The sequence below is a fragment of the Pinus tabuliformis genome, chromosome 2_1, assembly GCF_031772625.1.
Source record: "Pinus tabuliformis cultivar Carrire ecotype Pingquan chromosome 2_1, CPIR1, whole genome shotgun sequence".
NCBI classification, from domain to species: Eukaryota; Viridiplantae; Streptophyta; class Pinopsida; order Pinales; family Pinaceae; genus Pinus; species Pinus tabuliformis.
Genome location: NC_142299.1, coordinates 182,108,709 through 182,128,179, shown reverse-complemented (window position 1 = coordinate 182,128,179; position 19,471 = coordinate 182,108,709). Strand labels below are relative to the sequence as shown.

Sequence of the window (19,471 nt, the reverse complement as noted above, 5' to 3'; positions counted from 1 at the left end):
GCCCACTGGAACCCCCACAACTCCTCCTCAATCATCTCCGATCGTAATATCCTCATCCTCCCAACCGCAGGGATCATCTTCTGCACTTTCCTCTCTTGGTAGTTCAGCAATTGCCCAAAATCCATGGAATAACCTTGGGGTAGTCTTAATGCCTTCACCCTTGAGTCAAATACCGTCCCATCCTGAAAAATGGCTGCCTAAGTTCAATCTCGAGGCAGGCATGCTAGCAGAAGAGCACATAAACAACTTTATGCTATCCATTAATCTTAATGGGGTTACTAATGAAGATGTTGTTGTTCGACTTTTTCCTTATACTCTGCAAGGAACAGGCGGATCATGGTATTTTTCATTACCCTCTAGATCTATCACTAGTTGGGACATATTCCAAGAGCAATTCTTAAACAAGTTTGGTGACGACAGGTCTACGGCAACGCTAATCAATGATCTATCTAACCTTAGGGCCGAAACAAGAGAGCCTATCAAAGATTTCAATCTACGTTTCAATAAAATCCTAAACAAAATTCCTACTGCTTCCCAACCTAGTGAAGAAGTACGAAGTGAATGGTATATCATTGCTTTACCATCAAACATAGAAATCTTCGTGGACAGGGGTAATAAAACAACCTTAGCTGAAAACATGAAAGAAGCAATAGCAGTAGAGAAACGTATAATATCCCTAGAGAAGAAATCCGCGATAGAAGAACGGAAATCCAAGAAAGTCACCTTCAAAGAAGATTCCAAGAAGAAACAAGCAAAAGATCCATTCGATTTAGAGGGATTGCAAAAAGTTCTGAAGACCATGTCCAATGAAATGGTCGATATCAAAAAGCAAGTAGCAGAAACTTCTTCAAAAAGGCCCTATAGAGCTTTTAAAAGAGGCCCTTCAACGGATTCAAAGCCACCCAATGCTATTACAAGTGCTGAATCCGAAGAAGAGGAAGAGGAAATTGCCACTGAAGGGCAAACCGATGATGAAGAAGTTGTAGAATTACAAGGAATGTGGGATTTCATCCTCCCACAAGAAGAAGATCAAGAAGTATTCCTAGTTAGCACACGAAGTAGAAATCAGCTTGATCCTCCCCAAACTATCTCTAAGCCAAAGAGCGCAAGCTCTGCAATAAAGGATAAAGTCACAACAAAGAAAACAACATCTAAAGCGACTCAAACCAGCCCAGTCCAAACAGATCCATCAACTCCATCCAAAACGTTGATCGTTTCAGATGAAATGGAGTACAATACTATAGAAGATATGAAAAAGACTAGGGCCAACATCACTCTTTACGAATTGAGCAAGTTAAAGCATCAACAAAAGATAATGTTGAAGGAATTACATGCTGTGCCAGTTGCACCTTTGCCTGCCACTGTACTTTCTCAAGCTTCCCATAACATGGGAAGACCTCCAACTAATGCGACCAATAAGATTGATCCAAATGACATCGCTTTAATTGGAGGAAGATCGAGATCTCATACTCCCCCGTTTCTCCTTACTTATGAAATTTTCAATAAAAATGTGCACAATTGCTTAGTGGATTTTGGTGCTTCATCGAATATTTTACCAAAGTTCATATGTGCCAAATTAAACGTTAAACCACAGAAATCTGCTGTGCGCATAGTTCAGCTAGATCGATCTCAAGTCGAAGTGATCAGCGAACTAAATCAAGTAACCATAAGGCTGTCATCCAACCCAAAGGTATTTCAAGTTATTGACATTTTAGTTGTTGATATTCCAGAATTTTATGGCTTAATTCTTAGCCGAGATTGGTCAGAAAAACTGCATGGATACTTCACAACTGGTTGGTCGCACATGTGGCTGCCCTACAATGGTAAGCCAAATCAAATAAAAGTTGAATGAGAACTACACCAGAAATACATAGTAACGGAGCTAGAGGGGGAAAATGAACCAGTAGCATAAAACAGTAGCATTATTGGCAATTACTCAGTAGATTCTTTCCTCGACAATTTTAATGCTCATACGTCACCTTATTTAGAACATTCTGTTTTGTCTCAAGTCGAAAATTTTTCTCAAACGGATAGCTCAAAATGTATCAATTTTTTAGATAGTCCTGTAAATAAATCTTTGTTTTGGAAATTATTTTTTGATGGTTCTAAATCTAATGAAGGAGAAGGAGAAGTATGCGTTCTGATTAGTCCAGAAGGAGATAAAATTATGCTAACATGCAGGCTCGAATTCGATTGCACCAGCAATACAGTAGAATATGAGGCTTTAGTCCAAGGGTTGTACAAAGCAATTGGGTTAGACGTCAAGTACCTTCAAGTGTTCGGAGACTTTGAGATTGTAGTCAAACAGGTACGTAATACTATACATTGCTTGTCGGGTCATTTAAAACATTATCAATCCTTAGTTCAAGATCTGACCGAGCATTTTATAGCATTTAATATTTCTTCAATTCCCAGACTCCAGAATGCAAGTGCAGACCTGTTAGCTAACGTAGCTTCTAAGCTCATTCCTTCAGAAGATTTTAGTCCAGATAGATTCTCAATAGAATTAATCTTTAGACCGTCCATTCCTGATAACATCACAAATTGGAGAATATTCAATGACGATCCTGATATCGTAAATTTCCTCACATCTGAAGGATCTTACTCCAATCAAATAATTGATGAAGACCAACATGATCGACAATTGCAACAAGATAGCACTAACAATGCTATACCTAAGTCGGTAGTCAAGTTAGAAGATCTGTACGATTTGAAAGATCAGTTTAAAAGGTCTACCAATTCAAAACTCCAAAGTTCAACTTTGAACTACGAATTAGTAAACCTAGGAACCGATGCCAAACCACAAAACATTAATCTAGGTCTCGGCCTAGCCCCTGAAGAAAAACTAGCGTATATTCGTCTTTTGAGACAATATAAAAATGTTTTTGCTTGGAACTATGATGAACTCAAAACATACGACACTTCCATCATCCAACATACTATTCCAATGATCGATAATGAAAAACCTGTCCAACAAAAAATGAGAAAGATCCATCCCAATTTAGAAAATCAGATCAAGACTGAACTCAATAAGTTACTGAAAGCCAAAATAATCTTTCCCGTTAGACATTCTAAATGGGTCTCCAATATGGTACCTGTTAGAAAGAAAAAATGAGATATTAGAATTTGCATTGAATTTCGAAACCTTAACAAGGCTTGCCAAAAAGACAATTTTCCCTTACCACCTATGGAGCAAATATTGCAGGTAGTGGCGGGCTCAGAATTAATGCCTTTCTTGGATGGATTTTCAGGATACAATTAAGTGTTGGTACATCCTGATGATCAATTAAAAACCACATTCAGAACTAAATGGGGCACATACGCATATCGAAAGATGCCATTTGGTTTGATTAATGCTGGTGCCACATTTCAGAGAGCCATGGACATCGCATTCAAAGGTTTAGTCAATAAATCTGTAGTAATTTATTTGGATGACATAACCGTGTATTCCAAGAAACGAAGTGACCATCTTAGAGATTTAAAACAAATCTTCCAATGTTGTTTAAGGTATGGAATTTCACTTAACCTGAAAAAATCCTTTTTCGCATTAAGTGAAGGGAAACTTCTAGGATTCATAGTGTCAAAATCTGGAATTCACATCGATTCCGACAGAATCAAAGAGATTTCTGAAATATCCCTACCTCACAACAAAAAAGCCATGCAATATTTCCTTGGTTAGATCAACTTTGTAAAGAGATTTGTTCCAGATTTTTCACGAATCGTGTCTCCTTTACAAACCATGATTAAAAAGAACTCAAATTTTAAATGGGGCCAAGATGAACACGAAGCATTCAACCTGATCAAACAAACTATTATTAATGCTCCATCTTTAGCAACTCCGAATTTTTCAGAGCCTTTTATTCTATATACATTTGCCTCAGATAGGTCATATGCTACGATACTCACTCAAGCAAATCAAGAAAAGGCGGAAGCCCCAATTGCTTTTTTTAGTTCCAATTTACAGGGTGCTAAATTGAATTATTCAGATGTGGAGAAACAGGCTTATGCTGTTTTCAAAGCAATCAAATACTTCAGACCTTTTCTACTCAAAACCCATACTAAAATTATAGTACCGTTTCCAGCGGTAAGGAATATTCTAGTGCAGAAGGATGTGGGTGAGAAAAGGGCTAATTGGGTTACTGCCTTACAAGAATATGACATAGAAATCAAACCAACAAACATTGTAAAAGGTCAAGGCTTTTGCAAAATGCTGGCTGGAGCGTCGAAATTTTTTGAAATTCCATCTGCAGAGGTACAAATGTACGAGGTAAGCCTAAACGATGCAGAATCATTATACGCTGATATCATTTATTATCTTAAGAATGGGTATGCTCCTTCACACCTCGATCATACTAAGAAAAGAGCTCTAAGGTTGAAAGCCAAACAATATCAACTCATAAATGATATTCTTTTTAGAATAAACTATGATTCTATTCTCCTTAGATGTCTTGAGAAATCTGAAGCTGAAAAAGTTTTACAGGAACTCCACGATGGGCCACCAGGCGGACACTATGCTGGAGATGCTACTGCACATAAAATCTTGCGCGCAGGGTATTACAGGCCCACGTTATTCAAAGACTCGCATAGTTACGTGAGGAAATGTCAAGTCTGCCAAACTACTGCTGGGAGACAAAAGAAGCCATCCTTGCCACTACAACCAGTTAACATTGAGCAACCTTTTAGTCAGTGGGGATTGGACATAATAGGTGAGATCGTTCCTCACTCTTCTAAGCAGCATAGATATATCCTTACAGCAACAGATTATTTCACTAAGTGGGTAGAAGCAATTCCACTCAAGACGGCTAATGTTGAAAATATCATTGAGTTCATAGATCAATTTATAATCACCAGGTTTGGATTGCCTTCCGCTTTAATGTTTGATAATGCATCATACTTTTCTAGAAATGCAATGACTGAATTTGCACTTAAAAGAGGATTCAAACTTAAATATTCAGCCAATTATTACCCACAAGGCAATGGGTTATCTGAGTCTACAAATAAAAACCTAATCAGGATTATCAAAAGAACAGTTGACCAAAATCTAAAAATTGGCATAAGTCTTTAATATATGCTTTATGGGCAGACCGAATAACGAAAAAATCTTGTATCGACACTTCTCCCTTTAATTTATTTTATGGAAATAAGTGGTTCTTCCGACTCGTTTAGTAATTCCCTCTTTGTCTCTAGTTCAATACATTGATGAAGTACCAACTTCCTCCTTACAGCTAAGACAAATGGAAATAATCAAATTAGAAGAACAACGAGAATAGGCTAAGAAAACCCATGCTCATCATCAAGCACTAGTAAAATCCTCTTTTGATTCAAACATAATGATCAGAAAAGATTTTCAGATAGGAGATTTAGTTTTAAAATGGGAAAAAGCTCATGAAGAAAAAGGGAAACATACAAAATTTCAAAGAATGTGGCTTCGTCCTTTTCAAATTGTAGAAGTCATAGGTCCATCAACGTTTTTGTTACAGGATTTAGCAGGTAAGAGAGACTCTTTGCCTGTTGATGGACAAATTCTCAAGAAATATTTTCCATAGAAGATTATTCTTCTATTTTGTAGAGTAATTGTTTTTCTTTTCATAATAAAACCAGTTGTGAGTGGTTACATTAGGCATTTATGAATAAGATACCAATTCTCTTTCAGATTTTGATTTTTCGCTTGTATAAATAGAAAATATTTTGGAAAATTGATCTTTATTATTGAAAGATACAGTTAAAGACTCTAGCCTAGATATGATACTAGTTTCAACTTCATAAAGTTTAATGAAAACAACCTTTAGTGAAGAAATTGTTTTATGTCAGTACAATGAAAGGTATCAATAATAAAATAAAGATTCTATGTAGAACAAATATTTCCAAAGACTCTATTACTGTCGTCCAGAGCCATCTTAAGGAAACAATGACTTCCTCCCTACTAAGGAAATCAAAACTTTCAGAGGAACAACCCAAGGATACACTTCATCTTGAAGAATAAGAGGTCTCATCACGAGCCGGCTTATCATAATCACAGATATTATAACTTGCTGACTTTGCCAAATACTGTACACCACAACAGGGCAATGACTCAAGATTGTTGCAATCAAAATACAAGGGGTCTCATCACGAGCTAGCTTGTTCAACAAAGTTATAAATGAAGTGAATGACTGTGTCATAAATTGGCTATCAAACCAAGACATTGTTCTTTAAGAGTAAAAAAAGAAAATCAAAGCAATAAGTGTGGATGTGGATTCTTCTTTGAGAGTTGTAGGTTGCTTTAAGTAGGATACAAGATCATTTCTCAGTAACAGGTAACCCTGTCGAGGCTATAAACGCCTGCCGGCAGCAGAGGCTCTACCTACGACAAATGAGCATATTTAAAACTGGTTTACAGAGAAGACTTTGTTTTATCTTTACAGACCAAGTAATGACTGATGTAAATACAAGGACTAGCCTGAGGGACCATAATCAAAGTTGAAAATAGTTGAAACAAAATGTCATTGACAGGGTAGAGCATAATGTACTTTATCTTTCCATAATAAAGTTTAACTTTCTGAAAAATTTTCTGTTTTGGAAGTTTAGAAAATTCAATAGAAAAACAGAGATAACTGGTTCTTCCAAGTGAATCGCCAATTGTTGTGGCCACCAACAACCCCCTTCTTATCTAGTGTTATTGTTAATACTAAATAAGTGGGGGCCCTTAGTCAAAAAATTTAAAAAACTCCTTAAAGAGATATCGCATCGCGCAAAGAATGATAAGGTACCTTTTTATGAGCCAAAATGATAAAATGCGAGATTGCGATGCAAACTCCATCGCATCGCATGCATTAATGAGCACTCACGTTGGAAACCTTAAAATCACCGATATGCGATATCGCATATCGCATATCGCAAAACCGCATAACATACACATAACGATTAAACGATTAAGCGATCTGCGATATTGCGATAATCTGGTGCAACGATATTGCGATAATCGGATGCAGCGATATGCGATAATGCGATGCAAATCGCAGAAACATTCCATTGCAGATTCTCCTGGCTCAATATTCAAGAAAAAGTTTCATAAACCAAGAACTGGTTACACGCTTTAATGATAATTAATGAGTTATATGCCAGTTGTTAATCAAATATGGTTTTGTGTTTATCGAAAAGCCAGTTCACGTAAGGTGGCGTGTTTTTGCATATCTTTGGCATTTAAAGCTTTCCTGTCATTATTTTGTCATTACTTTCACCTCATTTGTAAACTGCAGGAACGAAGAACAAAAATTATACAAAGCAATGTGCAGGAAACTATGGGGAAAAGGGGCAAGGCTCCAATTTCTAAAGACAGAAAAATGACACCGCAAGCAACAGAGCCGCGGGTTCGCAGAATTCTGCTGAGCCATCTATTTCATATCTCTCATATACAGCCATGGTTAAATGGGTACTGAACGATGCTCGTATCAGAAACAAACAATTTAATGTTCGGGGTCAAGAGCTCACGAAATGATTATTTTTACAAATTTTGAGCTTTATACCCGATAAGAGAAAGAGGCGCAAAAGGCGAAAAACACATCAGAGAAGCCTGGATCAAGGAACAGAGGCAGTTTCCGATGCGCGATTAGCGCCTAGCGCTAATCGCGCATCGCTGAGAAAATTGCTCGAGAAGGAAAGCTTCTAATTGCTTAGTCACCTGCAAGCCCCGAAAATTGCAAGAAAGCAATGATAAAAAACAAAGGCGAAACAGAAAGCTAAAGAAAAGGCAGAAACAATCCAAGGGTTAACAAAGTTGAACTGGGATTATTACTGGGCATACACGGTAAAGCCACATAGTCAGTGGATGACTTTCAAAGATATCATCGATTTTGCTGAGAAGATGGTTCCAGCTCTTGCCAATTCTATTTGCTTAGCTCAACTAAAAGCAGAAGACAGTTAGCCGACTCTACTCAAAGCAAATATTGAATGCTTGCAGCGTTAAGGAACAAATGCAGAAATAGTTAGAGATTAGATTTAATTTTAGAAATAGTTTTGCTTAGAAAAAGGACGGTCATTTAAACCGCATCCTGAATTTTTGTAAATAAGTTATTTAGTTAGTAGTATTTAAACCCTTCTCATGAATTTAGAGAAGGGTCCAAAATTTTATCAAAAACGTGTCCTCAGAACATGCACATTTGCACCCTCCGAGGAGGTTTTGATGAATGAATGGAACAGGGTTTGTTGATGTTTGCATTTAATATCTGCTACTAATGCTGCACTTCTGTACTCTTAGTGGATGTTAGATCAAGGAGAGATAAATCATTGTCGCTTGAAGCTCATGAGTAGGACTAGTTATAAATGGTACTTTTATCTCTTAACCATTTCTGCTTATGTGTTAAAGTGATATACAGTTTTTAGTTGTTTATGTATTACTGCATGAATGCCTGAGTTATCATTTGGCACTTTTGTAAGGTGATAGCTATTTATTTATGCTTAATGTATGAATAACTCATTATGCGATATGTTTTTCACAACTGTTTCGTCTAACTTTTTATACGAAGTGGTTCATCCTTATTGATTTCTTTTCTCATAATAGCTGAATGATATTTATTACCAGTTGTTATTTGAAATCTTTTTAGATCGCATAATAGAAGAATTACACCCCGGGTTAGTATAGACTTAGATGTTGCTGCTTATTAGAATACAATAGCATAGCATTAGATTAAAGTTAGAATTATAATATCTTAATTAGGAACTGTTAGATCAGGAACATCAAATTCTACACACACACACTCATAAATTGGGAAACTGGTCCCATATCCCCAGTCGGACCCGCTATACCAAATGGATAAGGAGCTGCCAACCAAGGTCCGGACCGGGCGGGTATCCCCCTTGTTGTAGACCCGATTTTCGGGGCTTCAACAGGACAACAAATGTAAAAATATATATAAAGTCAACACCTTCCATGGAAAGAATATTACAATTTATGTTAATCAATACTTGCATAAACTAACTTGAGGAATAAAGTGAAAATAACCTCACCCCAATAAATAAAGGATCCTACAAAAGTAATATAATAACTTTCCAAACAATATTGTAATCACAAGGCTTGCAGAAGCAACAAGTGTATAGTATCCTCATCCTTGTCCACATAGTCATGTAAACAAGTAAGAATGGGGAGCAAAATTGCAACATAGGGCATACAAAGAACTTCAAATGCTTATGCTAGTTATGTGACAAAGAAGTAATTCTCGTTATCACGATTCTTGAAGTCTAATCCTATTAGCTATTTGACACTAACCCTTGATGAAAGATTGATGTCATAATGAAGTAGTTGATGATAAAATGATAAAACCATGATGAATATGTGATATAGTATGAATTTATGATCTAACAGGTCTGTTGATTCATGATAGTATTATAAACATGTTGATGACTTGAATGAAGATGATTGAAGTAGCTTCCCATTTAGAGGGAGAAACTCTCCATAAGATCCCTTCTCCTATTATCATTTGCATTATATGTATATTATCTATCATTGAAGTATGATTTATGGACATGAATAAACAAACATATGATATTGTTGGTATGCGGGAAAGTTCTAATCTGAGAAGAGAAATTTTTCACATACCCTGAGACTCAGTCGCATGGAAGCAAGCTTACCGGTGTGACTATAACTTCTCATCCACATTGAAGTAATGTCAAGGGTGCGACTATAGTCTCCCAACTACACAGAATAAGGCCTATGGGTGCGGTTATGCATGAAAAACACAAAAATGAAGTTTTGTGCATGAAATCAGATGTTCACGTGAAGGATGTCAGTCCTACAGACATGGAGGAGACAATAGAAAGTTCTATGAGTAGGTAAGTTTGAATGTTTGAATTACAATAATGTGAATACGTTGACTAAACCTGTGTTTCTAGGCATCTGGAATATGCATATCAATATGTCACTATGATTTAACCATTGAATCTTGTTGCAAGGGTTTGAATAGATTTGGTTGATAAGCAAAATTTGGATTTTTAACATGATGCTTGAAGTTTTGGACTATAGATCTCATTGAGATAGTAAATTTGAGATTTGAACTGATGACTAATGATTTGATTTGACGACTTATAATTTTCCTTGATAACAATTCTATATGGGCATAGTGACTTTCAATGACTTATATTGGTATTCTGTGTTGATATCATTAGCTTTGATTCAATGATTGAGGTATTTATAGTTGTGATTTAGTATGAAGTAATATTGCAATAAATGGATGGAACCTGCATGATTTATTCTTGGTGTATACATCTACTGACTTATATTATGATCATGAGGATGACTTGATGAAGTTTGGATTGATATTGCTTGGTATATGACAACTTGTTGGCATGAAAATGGATAAACTCATAACTTAATATTTGGATGAGAACTCTACCTGTCACCTAGTCTAAAGAATTTGATATTGTGCTAGTGGTTATTTTAATATTAGTTATGATATGGCTTCCAATCTTTGATAAATTGACTTAGTTGATTTGATTGTACATTTTTGATATATGTAAGGCTGAGCATATTGGTTTGGTAAAATTTTATGTTTGCAAAGAGAATTGTATGAAGCAAGCTCTTCGATCTTGATATGTCTTAATTGACAATTATCTGGTGAAGCTAGGATGATGTGTCAATCAAAACCTCTACTTCAAAAGTGGTCCAAGGCATCACTATGATTTTGGTTTTATATACTGATAGTCTACTCTTAACAGGTAATGAGCCTCTGATGATGAAAGTACGAGGGAGATGGATTTTGAAGCTCAAAATAATTAATCATGGCATTGTGAATCAATTTCTGAAGTTTGGAAAAGAAAATCTACATTGTGAAGTTAATGAAGAGTTTTTGAAAAGTGGAAATGCAGATACTTGGACACTCCAATTGAATTTCAAGAAGTTATGAAGAGATATTGTTGAACTCAACTTGGCAACCGACAGTTGATTGAAGCAATGATGTTTTGTTTGAACACCCGCCCATATACATATATGTTGTATATAGAACCTAAGTCGATTCATGATTGAGTTGCTTCATAGACATTGAGTTGTCGTTGAGAACCCTTCAATATATTTGAATGGAATGAACAAATTTTAATATGAGATATTCTTCCTATGATATGTGACTACATGGATGTATTGATAATATTTGGTATGATTATTGATGAGCGCATTTGGGTGCTGACTTATATGATATCTTCCATGATATGATAAGTTCGTAGCTTTAAGTACAACTAAGGCTAAGTAAGAGGTTGCTAGCATGGATAGCTATGAAGCAAGATGAGAAGACTCCTTAGAAAGTTGTTCACGGAACTTCTAAATATGACATGTATATGTTGCGATGAAAAATAGTGGGATCTGATTGGCAGAGAATCCCATATATAGTTGGGAGCGAGTTACCTTCATATATTAAGACAATGATGTTGCAGGAGACAATCTTAGGCTTGTGATTGACACCTCCTTGAAAGGGAGGATGAATAAGGTATCCTTTTTGTGATATATATATATGTGTGTGTGTGTGTGTGTGTGTGTGTTCTAATATGATATTTGATTTGATGTCCTGTATGAATAGGAGACACCTGTTATTGAGACATGATGGTTACTATATATGAGTACGATGATATGTTGTTGATCTACAAAGAGCATCGTTGATTGAGGACATTGAGCCAGCTCTTCCCTCCTGTTTTAGCTCCGAGGGTGTGGAATTGGGATAGAGGACTCCTAGGGTTGAGGGAAATATGGAAAATAGGGTATCACCCCTATTTGTCACCCACAGGGTTGGAGTAGTACCTCACCCTGTCTTGGTTTTTGCAGAGTATACCCCAGTTGGCATCATACCCACAAGCGGGTCTTGTTGGGAATACCACTCCCCGTTTGACAATGGATTGGAAGTGTATTTGGGGTTGTACAACCCAAGTCAATTATGATGCAGGTGTTCTACCACATGCCTCTTGAGGGTCATTGTTTGAAATATTAGTAGGAAAGAGGATGGGTTGAGTAGTAGCTCCCCTATATCACCTATTTCTTGATATGGGATCATAGTAGTAGCTCCCCCATGCGATTACAAGTTGAGATATGCTCCCCGATATGGTTCCAAGTTGAGATGCGCTCCCTGAATTATTGATATGACCATTAAAAATGAAAGAGATGTGTATATATAATTTCACTTTTGACGGTGAGAAGACATTTAATTAGTTATATATATTAATTAATATATTTTAATGCCAATTATGTATATATTATATAAAATTATTGAAAAATATTTGTTTCATATGATTAAAATATTTATTTATTTTATTGGTGCCTTCTTTAAAATGAAATAGATTTGTAATTTCTTTCCATGGAGTTTTATATATATATATATATATATATATATATATATATATATATATATATATAATTCTTCATTTTTAATGTATTTTGTAACTCATTATTTTTTTAAAAGTGTTTTGTAAATCATATTACTTGAATTACAAATAAATAATGATTTAAGGGTTATTAAGTATTTGTTTATATGAATTAGGGAAGTTCATCTTAATATTAGATGTATTAAATATTTAGGGAATCAAATTTATTAAGGTACAATTTTTTTTTTGAAATACAAAATTTGAAGAAATATTTGAACTTTGAGAAATTTTATGATGATGATGATGGTGGTTAACATCCGCTGAGACCAAACATTGGTCTATCAGACCTAAAGAAAAAAATTATCTATTTTGATTTAAGATTTTATTCCTATGCTCAAAAAGCTTGGAGAGAAGCCTCCAGAGCTCACTATATTTTTTGACATTGTAAAAGGCTCGGAAGGTCAGTATTGTAACAAAGATTGTGAAACTGAGCTCTAATGTGGTTGTATGTGGGGCACTCTAAGAGGAAGTGGTTTTCATCCTCGATGTTCCTATTCTCACATATATGGCAGATCCTTTCCATCCATGGCGTTTTAGGAATTGCCCAACAACCTGTTTCACTATGGAGTTCATGAGAATTCGTTCTAATCATTACTATATTAATTTTCTTCTTTGAGCTAGTTAAAATAGAGAGATACTTTTGATCTTCTAGGGTGGCGTTGATGACCTTCTTATAATAACTTAATTTTCTTTTAGCCGCTAAATCTTTCTCACACCACATTTTTTCTTTGAACTTAGAAGTAACAATATCTTTAATGTTATTTATGTTTTGCAATGCATCATTCTCGTTGATCTCCCAATAGTTTAACTTGGCCCTTGTGTCTTTATGCCACCCCCAATTGAGCCTTAGGTGGTTTTGGCTGGAATTTAAAGCTAGCTTAGGAAGTCTATGATTGTCTATGTTATTGAGTTTGTGCTTGTACAACAGAAACCTAATCATAGCTAGGCTCTCAATAGGGGAAAGACCTGCTTCTATAAGGAGAATAGGATAGGGTGTATTACTTTTAATTTTCAGGTTATAAGTTATAAAACGCTTCTGGATTTGCTCAATCTTTCTCCATGATCCTCTGGAGATGCTGCAACCCCAAACCTCACAGCCATATAAGATAACAGGAGTGACTAAAGTTTCAAAGAGGAACTTCTTTTTATCCCGCATTACGAGGTTTGCTGTTTTACAATTATTTTCAAGACCAAAATAAGCTTTCCACCCCCCATTAATCCTTTTCTCAATGCTATGGTTCTAGCTGAGCTTGTGATGAATATCAATTCCTAGGTACTTGTAAGAATACACTTCCTCCAAGTTATTGTTGTCATACATAAAATTAGCGTAAGTTTCCTTCTTGGATTTGATAATCATAACTTTTGTTTTGTCAGTGTTAACAGTCATACCCATAGTAGAGCAGAAATCCTTAAGAAGCTAAATCCATGTAACTCTAGATCTGGCATGCTCAAAGTTGCAAACATTTCCTTAAATTATTAATCCAAAGTTCTTAAATCTAATAATAGTAGTATTAATATTATAATATATTAATATTGATATTAAATTTAATAATAATATTAATCTTAATGGTTTAATATTAAATATTAATATTAGACTTAGTGATGTAAAAAAATAACAATAATAATTGAAGATCCATTGTGTTGAATTATATTGTAGTTTTTTATTATCTATAGTGATTTCACTACTAAGTCTACTAAGGCATATATATTCTACCCCTTCTAGTTTTGAACATATGACCTCCTATAAAGAACACATGTTGTTAACCATTAAGCCCACTCAAGTTGTATTAATTCAATCCCAACTATGTATATATTATATACAAGTGTTACAAATAAAAATGTCTTAAAATGAATTAGATGTGCGATTTCTTCCTTATGGATTTCTTCCTTATGGAGTTTACATATATATGGATTTATGAAATGTGAAGATGGATCATTGCATCTTTATTTATTTAAATTTGTATTGCATCAAAGAAAATTCTATAACTCAATATGAGGAAGATGTGTAATTTCTTCCAACTCAGTGTTAATTAAATGTCAATTATAATAAATAATAACAAAAATAAATATACATATTTAATTAATTTTAATCAGAAATATTATTAATTATTGATATTACAATTCATAATAAAAAAGACGTATATAATTTCACTTTTAACTATAAAAAAACATACCATATCTATATTAATTAATATATTTTAATGACAATTATATATATATATATATATATATATTATATAAAACTATTAAATATATATATATATATATATATATATATATATATATATTATATAAAACTATTAAATATATATATATATATATATATATAAATAAAATATTTGTTTTATTAATGTGTTCTTCAAAATGGAATAAATTTATAATTCCTTCCCATATTATTTTATATATATTCCGTAATTAATTAATATATTTTTATATTCTACGATAATTAATTAATTAATAGTAATTATTTAATATTTACTATCCAGTTTGCCAGGGTTTGTTAAAATAAAACAGGGAGTTCTTTGATACCTATTTGGTTATTTTTTAATTAATGGACAGCCGGGATTAACTACAAACCGAATATCCTCGGAATATGCTTCGTCTTAGATGATCATCTGCGGGGAGGTCAAAGCTATGGGATTATTATATGGAAATTATTTAGAAGTAAAAAAGTGTCGAAGCTTTGGGATTATTATTATTAGTCCCTGCCTGGACTCTTAGCAATCGATCGTTGACTATCTATTAATTTCTTGTTTGACCAAAAAATATTGCTATACATCACAATTTTAACCAAAGTTTTCATATTAAAAAATAATATAAAATTTATTATGTAATTGCTGATTGGCCAACAAAATTGAGGGTCTTATTGCGGCTTCGAAGGTTTCAAGACAGGTAAAAGTAAGATATCCTAAGTTTTTGGTACCTCTTCTGCATGTCCTTGCGGCAAACTTTTCTGATATCCAAAGTTTTCAGGTGGAAAAGATATTCAACTTTTCTGCTATCCAAAGTTTTCTCGTGCAATTTTTTTTTATATCCAAACTAAATATAACTTTATTAACATGTACTATACCATATTTTCATCGGTCCAGGGGACGAGCCGCGGGAGAGAGCATCGCCTTGGCGACCAACTAGTGATCTCTTCTCAGGCATCCAACTAGTGAGCCTCGTACACTTTGAAATGGGTGATATGTCTGTGCGAAACCTTAGCCGATTATACGTGTCTTCAGGGAGTCTACACTTCTCTGTATATGGCACCTGTGCTTCACTTAGCATTCTGTCAGCTTATAGTAGGTTTCTATGGCTACATGCATGGTCAGCTCCTGGTGCATTAGCTTGCATGTAAGGCGCTTCCAACCATTTGTCATCTCCCCATGTACTCGCTATATTAGCTTACTGATACTTCTTTGGTTTTGGTTCTTTTCTCCTCTGCGCGAGGAGTCCTGAGTGCTCCCTCCGTGTCTTGGCTCACATTTGTTTCAGGGAAGGCTTTCTTCCTTTCGTTTTCTAGTATTCTACCTAAATTTTTTTAGCTTTTCGGCTCTTTGTAGACAAGTTTTCGGTCTTATCAAGAGGGATGACAAGAGCTGTAAGGTCTCTTTATATAGGCACTGGCAGGAGCAGGTTCTAGCATTGATCGATTTTTCAGTTCATTATTTTCAGCTTCTAGAAGCAGGAATATCTCTTATTTCCGCTGTGCCGTTGGCTTCCTCCTGCGTGTCCAAATCTTACAGAGCATAAGGCTCTCCGTAGAGAAATCGCAACACTGCAAATGTCTAGGCGAGGAAAATCTGTGGCGGCTTCCAACAGGATGAGTTTGGCCACTGCCGTATCTGATGATGGCGTAAAAAGGCGCATAGGCGATTATCATTCTAACCTCTGGGACGACAATTTCATACGATCTCTTTCATAACCTTATGGGGTAATTACATTCATTTAAGTTTACCCTACATATTCCTCCATTCAATTCTTCGAAATTGATGGAACTGTTTTCTCTTTCTTTGTAATTTGATTGTGTTCGAGTTTGTCATGATTTTCCCTTGGTCTCTTGAAGAGAACTGAACTGAACGGCGATTAACTATAGTTGTATATTGTTTAGGTATCTTCGTACGGTGAGCACGCTGACAGACAAATTGGGGAAGTGAAGGAGATTTTCAACTCATTTTCTATTGCAGATGGAGAATTAATCAGTCCTGTCAATGATCTCCTTCAACATCTTTGGATGGTCGATAATGTTGAACGTTTGGGGATCGACGGGCATTTCCAAACTGAAATAGAAGTTGCTCTTGACTATGTTTACAGGTCAGTCCCGATCGCCTTCAAACTTTTTGTTTATGTTTTGAGGACGAATGCACAATCAAACCAGAATAATTTTGGCCGCAGATATTGGACTGAAAAAGGGATTGGATGTGGGAGAGAGAGTGCTTTTACCGATCTCAACACAACTGCCCTGGGCTTTCGAATTTTTCGACTGCATGGATATACTGTGTCTTCGGGTATCCACGTTTTACTAATTCATCTCTCATTTAATACTTTACTGATATAACCAAACGAGTCTCTGCCGGTAAATATGAATAGCTACCTTCATTGCGTTGAATGTAGATGTGTTTGAACACTTTAAAGACCAAATGGGACAGTTTACCGCTTCCGCCAATGATACAGAGTTGCAGACAAGAAGCTTTTTTAATTTATTTCGAGCTTCTCTCATTGCTTTTCCCGAGGAAAAAGTTCTGGAAGAGGCTAGAAAATTCGCTGCTGCATATTTAAAAGCAGCCCTACAAACGCTTCCAGTCTCGGGACTTTAACGAGAACTGAGGCAGCAGTACTTATATTCTCACATTTGCTTATTTACATCATATAATCTTTGTTTCTATCTGAATTCATCCCATCATGATTGTTTCAATCTGTCTTATAATTTCAATATTGTGGTATCGGATACAATACGTTTTCGATTATCGCTGGCACTCAAATTTGCCTGGACTGGAAGCTAGGAGTTACATCGACATCCTTGCAGATAATACGATCAGTGGGTAAGGCTCATTATATGACCTTTTATATGTGTTTATGGTTGTGTTAGTATATGTGTTTATGGTTGTGTTGCCATTGACTAGTGGGACTTGCAGATATCATGCTTTTCCAGCCTTTATCGATAAAATCTGCTGCTTAGTACCTTCTATTTAAAATTATGATTTGACTCTTAGTCCATTTGCTTTCAGAACGCCAGATGCGAACACTAAAAAACTTTTAGAACGTGCGAAATTGGAGTTCAATATTTTCCATTCTCTACAACAGAAAGAGTTACAATGTCCGTGGAGGTGATGAGCCTATCTTTTTTTATATTTTTCATAGTCGAAATGGATTTGAGTAATGAATAAAGTAAAAATAACATGTCATTTGTATGTGTAGATGGTGGAAAGAATGGGGTTGCCCAGAACTAACCTTCATTCGACATCGTTACGTGAAATTCTACACTTTGGTCTCCGGCATTGACATGGTGCCTGAACATGCTACATTCAGACTGAGCTGTGTTAAAACGTGTCATCTTATCATCAACTCTTTGGGAGCTGCTATGATGGTTTCGGGCTAGTGGCGGTTTTCAAGCTATTCGGTGCTCTGCTCTCCTCGGCTACGCATTTGGTAAATTTACCCAAAAATAATTATGAATTTAAGTTCTTAATTACTCAGCAATTATTTCCTTTCCACATTGTATAGAGTTTAGATGGGTATTTATCCAAAAATAAATTATTTGTTTTACATAGGTTAAAATAATGTAATCACCGGGTTTACATTGTTATTCACTTTATTCACTTTATAATTTTTGAGTTCAATCTTTAATTATTTTTACCTATAACATTGTTGTCTTTATTTTAGATAGCAACCATTTTTCTATGTATAGTAAATAAGTTAATTTTACTCTTGTATAGGTGGAAGAAGCCATCAAAATTTTGTAACTTATTTTCAAGTTATTTTTATAACCTTCTTCACATTTGTTCCTGCTAAATTTTCTTTGTGTTATTTATCAAGTTCTTGTTTACTAATTATTAATTTCGTATATGCTTATTTCAGGTACCGATTTCTCTTTTGAACATAGCTTTTTCCTTTAACTTTTCCAAATTTGGCATGGCTTGATTTCAACTTATTCAACTCTTCCGCCACGTCTAAGGTACCCAAATTTTGGTTTCTCATTCTACATGGGTGTGATTTCTCTTGTTCCAAGAGGAATCTCCCGACTGTTAACCTCCGAAATGTTTGTTAATTGTTTTCTTTCACGTCTTTTGGTACATGTAGTTCCTCCCAAACATAATTATTTATAAAATGATATGAGCCTCTCATGTATTGAGTATTGTTTTCGATTATGAAGAAAACATTTAAGTTATATAATTATTTTTCTAATTACATGTTTCTTGAGGTCGGTTAGAGCTCTTCCAAATCTTGTCTCCATGTAATGATATTTTTAGATCATAAATGAAACTTTGTATAATTTTGGAAAACAATACTATTGTGTTTTCTTGTGAAAGCAATAGTAAATATTGATACTTTTGTATTTTCGATCATTGTGTATCTAGGCTAGTTTATTATATTCGCAAAGTGAAGATTAAGAGTTATTACGTTAATCAAAATTTATTATATACATATTTTATTATTGTTTTGTATACATATTTACTCTTCAAAGTCGAACAAGGTTTTCCAATCCTGTATTACTAGGTGCGGTGTGTGTTGAAATAACACATATAGATAGACTTGTATACATAACCAATACCTATCTAGTTTCAACAAATACCTTCATGTTTAGTTTCTCAATTAACACATTAAATGTCTACTATGTATGCGATTGTTTTCTTTAGCATAATTCCTAGTTTTCTTCCTTTAATAGTCCTCCACACAATATTTATGAATAAAAATATAACCATAAGTTTTCTACTATATAAAATTTATAAAATAAAACAAAACAATTAGCCCTTTTCTCTTTACAGTTCAAAATTCTCTAATAAAATTATAACTAGCTCTTTTCCTTTTCTTTTACTATGGAAAATGAGTAAGTAAAATGTAACTAAATTATTTTCTTTCTTCTCCATAGAATTTGCTAATGAAAAACATA

General features: G+C 34.7%; 1 pseudogene across 1 annotated transcript in view; it reads left to right on the top strand.

Moving 5' to 3' along the window:
* Positions 1 to 18,823, top strand: part of LOC149199316 ((+)-3-carene synthase 2, chloroplastic-like) — a 52,235-nt pseudogene extending 33,412 nt beyond the window's left edge. The window contains exons 3-10 of the transcript XR_016253657.1: positions 15,924 to 16,294; positions 16,472 to 16,674; positions 16,756 to 16,868; positions 16,975 to 17,187; positions 17,312 to 17,402; positions 17,589 to 17,687; positions 17,779 to 18,009; positions 18,439 to 18,823. The product of XR_016253657.1 is annotated as a (+)-3-carene synthase 2, chloroplastic-like (transcript). The remainder of the gene's footprint in view (positions 1 to 15,923; positions 16,295 to 16,471; positions 16,675 to 16,755; positions 16,869 to 16,974; positions 17,188 to 17,311; positions 17,403 to 17,588; positions 17,688 to 17,778; positions 18,010 to 18,438) is intronic.
* Positions 18,824 to 19,471: the final 648 nt, after the last annotated feature.